Source organism: Cervus elaphus, chromosome 29 (assembly GCF_910594005.1).
Source record: "Cervus elaphus chromosome 29, mCerEla1.1, whole genome shotgun sequence".
NCBI classification, from domain to species: Eukaryota; Metazoa; Chordata; class Mammalia; order Artiodactyla; family Cervidae; genus Cervus; species Cervus elaphus.
Window position 1 is genome coordinate 16,686,689 of NC_057843.1, and position 7,454 is coordinate 16,694,142.

Genomic DNA, 7,454 nt, shown 5'->3' on the forward strand with positions numbered 1-7,454 from the left:
GAGCAACCCACTCTTCTCCAAACATACAAAAAATTACCATCACTTAAAATTTTCTTGTCTTTGTTGTTCAGTCACTAAGACCTGTCCGACTCTTTGCAACCCCATGGACTGCAGCACAGCCCGGGGCAGTTGGCTCATCTCCCAGAGTTTGCTCAAACTCACGTCCATTGAGTCACTGATGTTACCTAACCATCTCATCACTTAACAATGAAAATGCATCTTTGTCAAACTAAACATTATGTTGAAATATTTCACACATTTCCACAGAAGGGAAGGGAAGAATGTCACTGAATTTACTTGCTTCACTGTGGTATAGTCAGTACTACATATATTAAGGTTGGATGGTAGGACTTGCCTGGTGGTCCAGTGGTTAAGAATTCACCTTCCAATGCAGTCTCCCTCTCTCTCTCTTCTCTCTGTCACACGCACAGACACACAGCCCTATACTTAGAAACTGTCTATTTTGTGGGAACATAACTGGATTCTGTCTCTCTCACACTACCTCAAAGTGGTAATGCAGTTATGAGTTGATCAAGATGGGCAGATGGTGTTCATGTTCCCCTCAGCTTGTCTAAACTTCAGACCGGCTTCTCTCTGACTTTAGTCCCTAATCATTCCTGCTTTAGAAATTTTACCTTAGAAAACTTGTCAAGGTAAACTCTTAATCTTCCCTGCTGAGATGTAAAATTTTTAAAAGCCTCTTGCAAGTTTTACAACCCAGGGATGTCTTTCTTGAGGACCTGGGGCCATACCTTTGAAATATATGCATCAAGGAGGAGAGTAACCCCTCCCCAAATCTCCATGGGAGAGAAGGAGCCTACCTTCAGTATGCAGACAGTCTTGCTCCAGGTTGTAATACTATCTCCTATTGTGAAGACAAGGGAAAGACCGCTTACTCTTTTCAGTTCAGTTCAGTTCAGTCACTCAGTCGTGTACGACTCTTTGCGACCCCATGGACCACAGAATGCCAGGCTTCCCTGTCCATCACCAACTCCCGGAGTTTACCCAAACTCATGTCCATTGAGTCAGCGATGCCATCCAACCATCTCATCCTCTGTCGTCCCCTTCTCCTCTTGTCCTCAATCTTTCCTAGCATCAGGGTCTTTTTAAATGAGTCAGCTCTTCGCATCAGATGGCCAAAGTATTGGAGTTTCAGCTTCAGCATCAGTCCTTCCAATGAACACCCAGGACTGATTTCCTTTAGGATGGACTGGTTGGATCTCCTTGCTGTCCAAGGGACTCTGAAGAGTCTTCTTCAACACCACAGTTCAAAAGCATCAATTCTTCGGCGCTCAGCTTTCTTTACAGTCCAACTCTCACATCCATACATGACCACTGGAAAAACCATAGCCTTGATTAGACAGACCTTTGTTGGCAAAGTAATGTCTCTACTTTTTAATATGCTGTCTAGGTGGTCATAACTTTCCTTCCAAGGAGCAAGCATCTTTTAATTTCACGGCTGCAGTCACCATCTGCACTGACTTTGGAGCCCAAAAAAATAAAGTCAGTCACTGTTTCCACTGTTTCTCCATCTATTTGCCATTATGTGATGGGACAAGATGCCATAATCTTAGTTTTCTGAATGTTGAGTTTTAAGCCAACTTTTTCACTCTCCTCTTTCACTTTCATCAAGAGGCTCTTTAGGTCTTCTTCACTTCCAGCCATAAGGGTAGTGTCATCTGCATATCTGAGGTTATTGATATTTCCCCCAGCAATCTTGATTCCAGCTTGTGCTTCATCCAGCCCAGCATTTCTCATGATGTACTCTGCATATAAGTTAAACAAGCAGGGTGACAATATACAGCTTTGACGTACTCCTTTTCCTATTTGGAACCAGTCTGTTGTTCCATGTCCAGTTCTAACTGTGGCTTCCTGACCTGTATACAGATTTCTCAAGAGGCAGGTGAGGTTGTCTGGTATTCCCATCTCTTTCAGGATTTTCCACAGTTTATTGTGATCCACACAAAGGCTTTGGCATAGTCAATAAAGCAGAAATAGATGTTTTTCTGAATTCTCTTGCTTTTTCAATGATCCAGCGGACATCGGCAATTTGAGCTCTGGTTCCTCTGCCTTTTGTAAAACCAGCTTGAACATCTGGAAGTTCACAGTTCATGTATTGTTGAAGCCTGGCTTGGAGAATTTTGAGCTTATCCTTTTGGCAATTAACAAATATAGATAACCTAAGATTCCCCCTCAGGGCTTAAAGATCTTAGCTCTTAAAAACTTTTCCAACTATTATTTCAATGGAGTTTTCTGTCTCTCTTCCCTATCACAGTAGCTGTAGAAAGTCCTCCTTGCCTGTTTAACTTTGGCCAGTTTGATGTTTCCTGGGACAGGGCCAAATTCATTATGTCAGGAAAAGATGTTTTTTTTTGTGACGTGGAATGAAAAGGCAATCTCTTTTTCCAATTCTTAGTATGTAAGCTCTTTCTGAAACCCTTTATCAAAAAACAAAAGTAAAAAAAAAAAGATGTTACATAACCTACCCAACAACGTTACAGAGTGGTTGGGCCAGGATTCAAGCCTCAGTTGATTCAAGTCTAAAAGCTGATGTCTTTAAACCCTACACAGTGTTCCTGCAACGATTTCCAAAGGCTTCGCAGGTCGTAAGTGGTCAAGAATCAGCCTGGCAAAGCAGAAGACTCAAGAAACATGGGTTCGATCCCTGGCTTGGAAGATCCCCTGGAAGAAGAAATGACAACCCACTGCAGTATTCTTGCCTGGAGAATCCCCTGGACAGAGGAGACCGGCAGGTCCACAGGGTCACAAAGAGTCGGACACAACTGAGCGACTGAGCACACACGCAACCATCTCCAAAAGATTCCAAACTCAATATTATTAAAATAAGGCCATTATTTGCCCTAAAAATATAAAGTATAAATGACAAAGAGTTTGGCTTTTATATTGATAGTGGAGATGAAGGGTGCACAAGACACATTAATTCCTTCCTGCAGATGACACCACGTGGCTGCAGTTAATAAGATTTCTTCACACAGAACCAGAAGGTAAGGGCGTTCCAGGCTGAGATAAGAGAATGGTTACAGAGCGGGGAACGCTGGTGGGTCAGAAAGCAACAGGGGAAAAGGCAAGAAGAATGAAGTCTTGAAAAGTCAACTGGAAGCAGATTGGGGAGAGCCTTGAGAGCCATTCTAAGGACCCTGGACACTATAAAAGACATAAGCAGCTACTGAAAGTTAAGGGATATGAAAGTAAAATGATTAGTACCTTCTTGTCTGCAGCTTCTTTCTTTGTTTTGTTGCTTTAATTGTTTATGTCAAAAAAGAAGATGAACATACAAAACGAGTATAACTGAATACTAGCAACAAATCATTTAAAATGTCGTTTTTAGAAGAAATAATTTCAATGGCAACCTAATTAAAACATAACTCAGGAAAAACTCCCAAAAGATGGCAAGTGTCTTTTATGAGAAAACTATAAAATCTGATTAATCAGTACAAGAGAAGTTGTTAAGTAGAGAGACAGACCATGCTCATAAATGGAAAGACAAGAAGCTGATCTATAAATTCAACACCTTACCAATAAAAATCTAAAAGGGTTATTTGTGGAAGTTCACAGGCCAGTTAGTCCTCATGTTCACAGAAGAAAAAGGGCCAAGTTGGTCAAGATGATTTTGAAGAAGAAAAGGAGATGTCAAAACTCCCCAGGTGTTAAAACACTTTAAAACTAAGTGACCTGAAAGAGGCAGATACAGAGAATAAACTAGTGGTTACCAGGAGGGAGAGTGAAGAGGGAAGGGGCATGATAGGCATAGAGGATTATGAGGTATAAACCATGATGTATAAAATAAGCTACAAGGATATATGGTACAACACGAGAATGCAGCTCATATTTTATAATAACTATGATGACATGATGTGCATGCTCAGTCGTGTCCGACTCTTTGCAACCCCACGTACTGTAGCTCGCCAGGCTCCTCTGTCCATGGAATTTTCCAGGCAGGAACACTGGAGCAGGTTGCCATTTCCTCCTCCTGGGGATCTGCCAGGCCCAGAGAGTGTCTTGCACCTACTGCATTGGCAGGCAGATTCTTTACCACTGTGCCACCTGGGAAGCCCCTGGAATAACTACAAATGAATTATAAGCTTTAAAAACTGTGAATCACTACACTGTATACCTGTAACTTATTTTTTTTTTTAAAGAAGGATACTATTCTTTTAAAAAAAATGTTTTTTAAGTGACCCAAGATTGATCCAGAGTCTTTAGTTGTGCTTTTATATTTCTTTGTTGGGTTAAAGAAACAGTGTGAAGAAGGGAGATAGAAAAGATGACATGGATGACAAAAAGAGATGGTCTCCTTCACAGCTCCTCATCCACTTTAAATCAGAGGGACCCTGATACTCAAACAGAGCAACCCCGGCTCTTAAAGAAAGACAAGAACTATTTTCAAAAGAAGCACTTACACCACAGGTGTCTGGCCTAAGGATAATAATCGTTGGAGTGAAATAGTTCAATCATCCACCTGACATTTGCCGATCCAAACAAAGGAGTCAGAAGACAAAACTGTAAGTACTCTGCCCTGGGTCTCAAATAGCCTGGGACAAAGTTAAGAGGCAGAAGACACACAGGAAATATGGAACCTACTTACAAAGCAACATCCTAGTAAGTACAATAAAGTACAAGTATAAACACAAAAAGTGCTGAGAGTTGCAAGCAGAGGGGTAACCGTGGGCAGATATGCTCAGGGAGGTGGGTCCGGAAAGCAGAGGGCTAGTAAGGGAGTCACTGCCATTGAGCTTGCTGCCCTTCATCTGTTTCTGGTCCACTGAGACCCAGACATCCATCAGGGCAGCACCAAACCCATCACTGTGCACTGCTGACTGCACCTAAATTCCATCAAAGTAGGATAAACTTTTCAAGCTAAAACTTCATAATCTGTCTTCTGTAAGACATTAATTAATGATCTTGTCTAAGAATTTAGAAAATGGGGGGGCTTCCCTGGTGGTCCACTGGTTAAGACTCCACACTCCAAATGCAGGGGGCATGGGTTCAGTCCCTGGTCAGGGAACTAGGATCTCACATGCCACACAGCACGCCAAAAACAAAGAAGAGCAGAAAAGGGTTTGCCTATCATCCCATTTCTTTCTGCCCTTCCTTCTGTGGGTTACATGAGACTGCAGTGAACTGAGAGTTTTCCCTCGGAGACTCTTTCATGTGGAGCCTTAGATCATTCACAACTTGCTTTCAGATCACCAATATGGAAGGAACAGAGGTTAATATCTGGCCAACGGTGTGATTCCTCCCACTAGAGGCTTACTGACTTGCCTATGGAATGATGAGTCCCAAGGAGGACCCAGAAAGAAATATATATTGGATCCTAATGATGTTCTCTTGCAGGGTCACTGCCTATATTGAGCATCATTAGAACTCCAGACTGTGAGCTCCAAACATGGACCTACTAGAGCTTTCTCAACCACGTACATACCACACTAACTCACAGAACTAACTTGATATATCCAGGAATCAAGATTCCAACTACAAGTACCTCATTTGGGGGTTGGCTCATTCCTATTCCTACCAAACAGTAAACTAAACTACCTATTGTTAAGTCTGCAATGGTTAAGGCAACCACATAAAATCTTTTTACTTAAAAGAAATTAAACTCACTGTGGTTTATTCAGCAATATTCCTCATCCATGTCCAACACTGGAGCACCCATGTCAGTCACAGCTGAATCTAATTTGCTGTAATCTTGGTAAATGGGAGGTAGTCAACAAGTCCTCAGCTCCAGCCCAAAAGCAGCACATAACTCGTTTCTGAAATACAGTAATAAAGAGAAGATGGGGGAAAGGTTCCCTGACCATAACTGACATTTGTGATGCAGCAGGAAGGTCCCCTGGGTTCTGATCTCCTATTTATTGGAATTATAAATATGTATATTGTTGAAGAGATTGATAAGTCATTTGTTATTGCTTCTGTTACCCCTGCACAGTTACTGAGATGAGAGCTCCCATCTCTTGAGTGTTCTATTCTAAATTCTTAGTTTGCTTGATCCTGGGCAAGCTTCACAGGACCCTTTGAGAACTTACTCTGCTTGCTATTTTGCAGCTGAGAAACTGAGGCAAGAAAGTGAAGTATTGTTCAAAATCTAATAATGAGCCAAAGGCAGAGACAATACACCAACTCTGATGCCAGAGCCCAAGCTCTTAGCCAGGTGCTTCATGGCTCCTTTAGTCACAAAGCCTTTTTGTATAATTGCTCATTAATTATATGTGGACTGGTGGTGAGCTCACGCATTTCTAAATAAGATTTTAGGGCTATCATTCTGGTTGGAAATGAGGAACTAGGGCTCTTGCTTGAAGATATGTTTCAATAGCAAAACCTACTTGCCCTTAAACAGTATAGTTATTAATATTTGAGGTGGTTTATTTGGGTTAACAGAACTTAAGAGGGATTAAGAGTTAAAAGTCCTCCCAAGCCATCCTTTCCAGCTGCTAATATGGATCACATTACTGGGGAAGGGCATGGTAACCCACTGCAGTATTCTTGCCTGGAGAATCCCATGGACAGAGGAGCCTGGCAGGCTACAGTCCACGGGGTCACAAAGAGTCGGACACAAACTATCAACTAACACTTTCACTACATACTTAACTCCATTTTCTCTTTGGTTTGCTGAAGAATCGATATGAGTGAGGATACCTGTCTTCCTATTTTACACCTTGGAGCATGCAAATACCATGAACCACAGTACTGTCACAACTGTTTTTGTTCCTCTGACTGGATTTTTTTTTTGTTCTGATTCACTGAAAGACATATAAGCTACTGCTGCACAACACCTACAGAAATTGTTCAATTAGATGTGAAAGGAAAAACTCACATTTACTAACTATAAAGCATCCTGCATACAAAGCCACTTTCATTATGTATCTTCTTTCTCATGGCCATGCAGAATCTAGGCCTTGGTGTTTGATTATCTCTCTCACAGGAAGCATGGCTGTTCTAGGGTTGATGTTGCACAAAGCCAGAAACAATTTCCCTTGTCTCCAAGAGGAATTGGAGACAAGGGAAGTTATCTTGTCCCAAGGCAGAATGTTGAAGTAGGAAAAACTGCCCTTGGCACTGTATTCCTCTCTCAAGCCCTTACTCTAAGTCCCAATCATACTCTACACTGCAAGTGTTGGTATTATCCCCCCTAGGTGTTATCTGAGAAAGACTGTCATCAACTCAGTATCAGCCTGGTATCCTCAGAACTCAGTGGGCGCTTACAATTGCACGAAACTGGCCTGAATCCGCTGGCTGGCTGGTTTTGGGTAATCTGTCTGAACATTAGTCAAATCCTCCGTAAAACAAGGATGACGATATCTATATCCTAAATATGTTAGGAGGATTGGGCGTGATTCCTTATGTAGGCTGAGAAGCACACCACCAAAGACACAGTAGGAACTGGAGAAATGATAGCTTTTCTGGTGTTTGATAAAAGCATAAAACACAAAGGG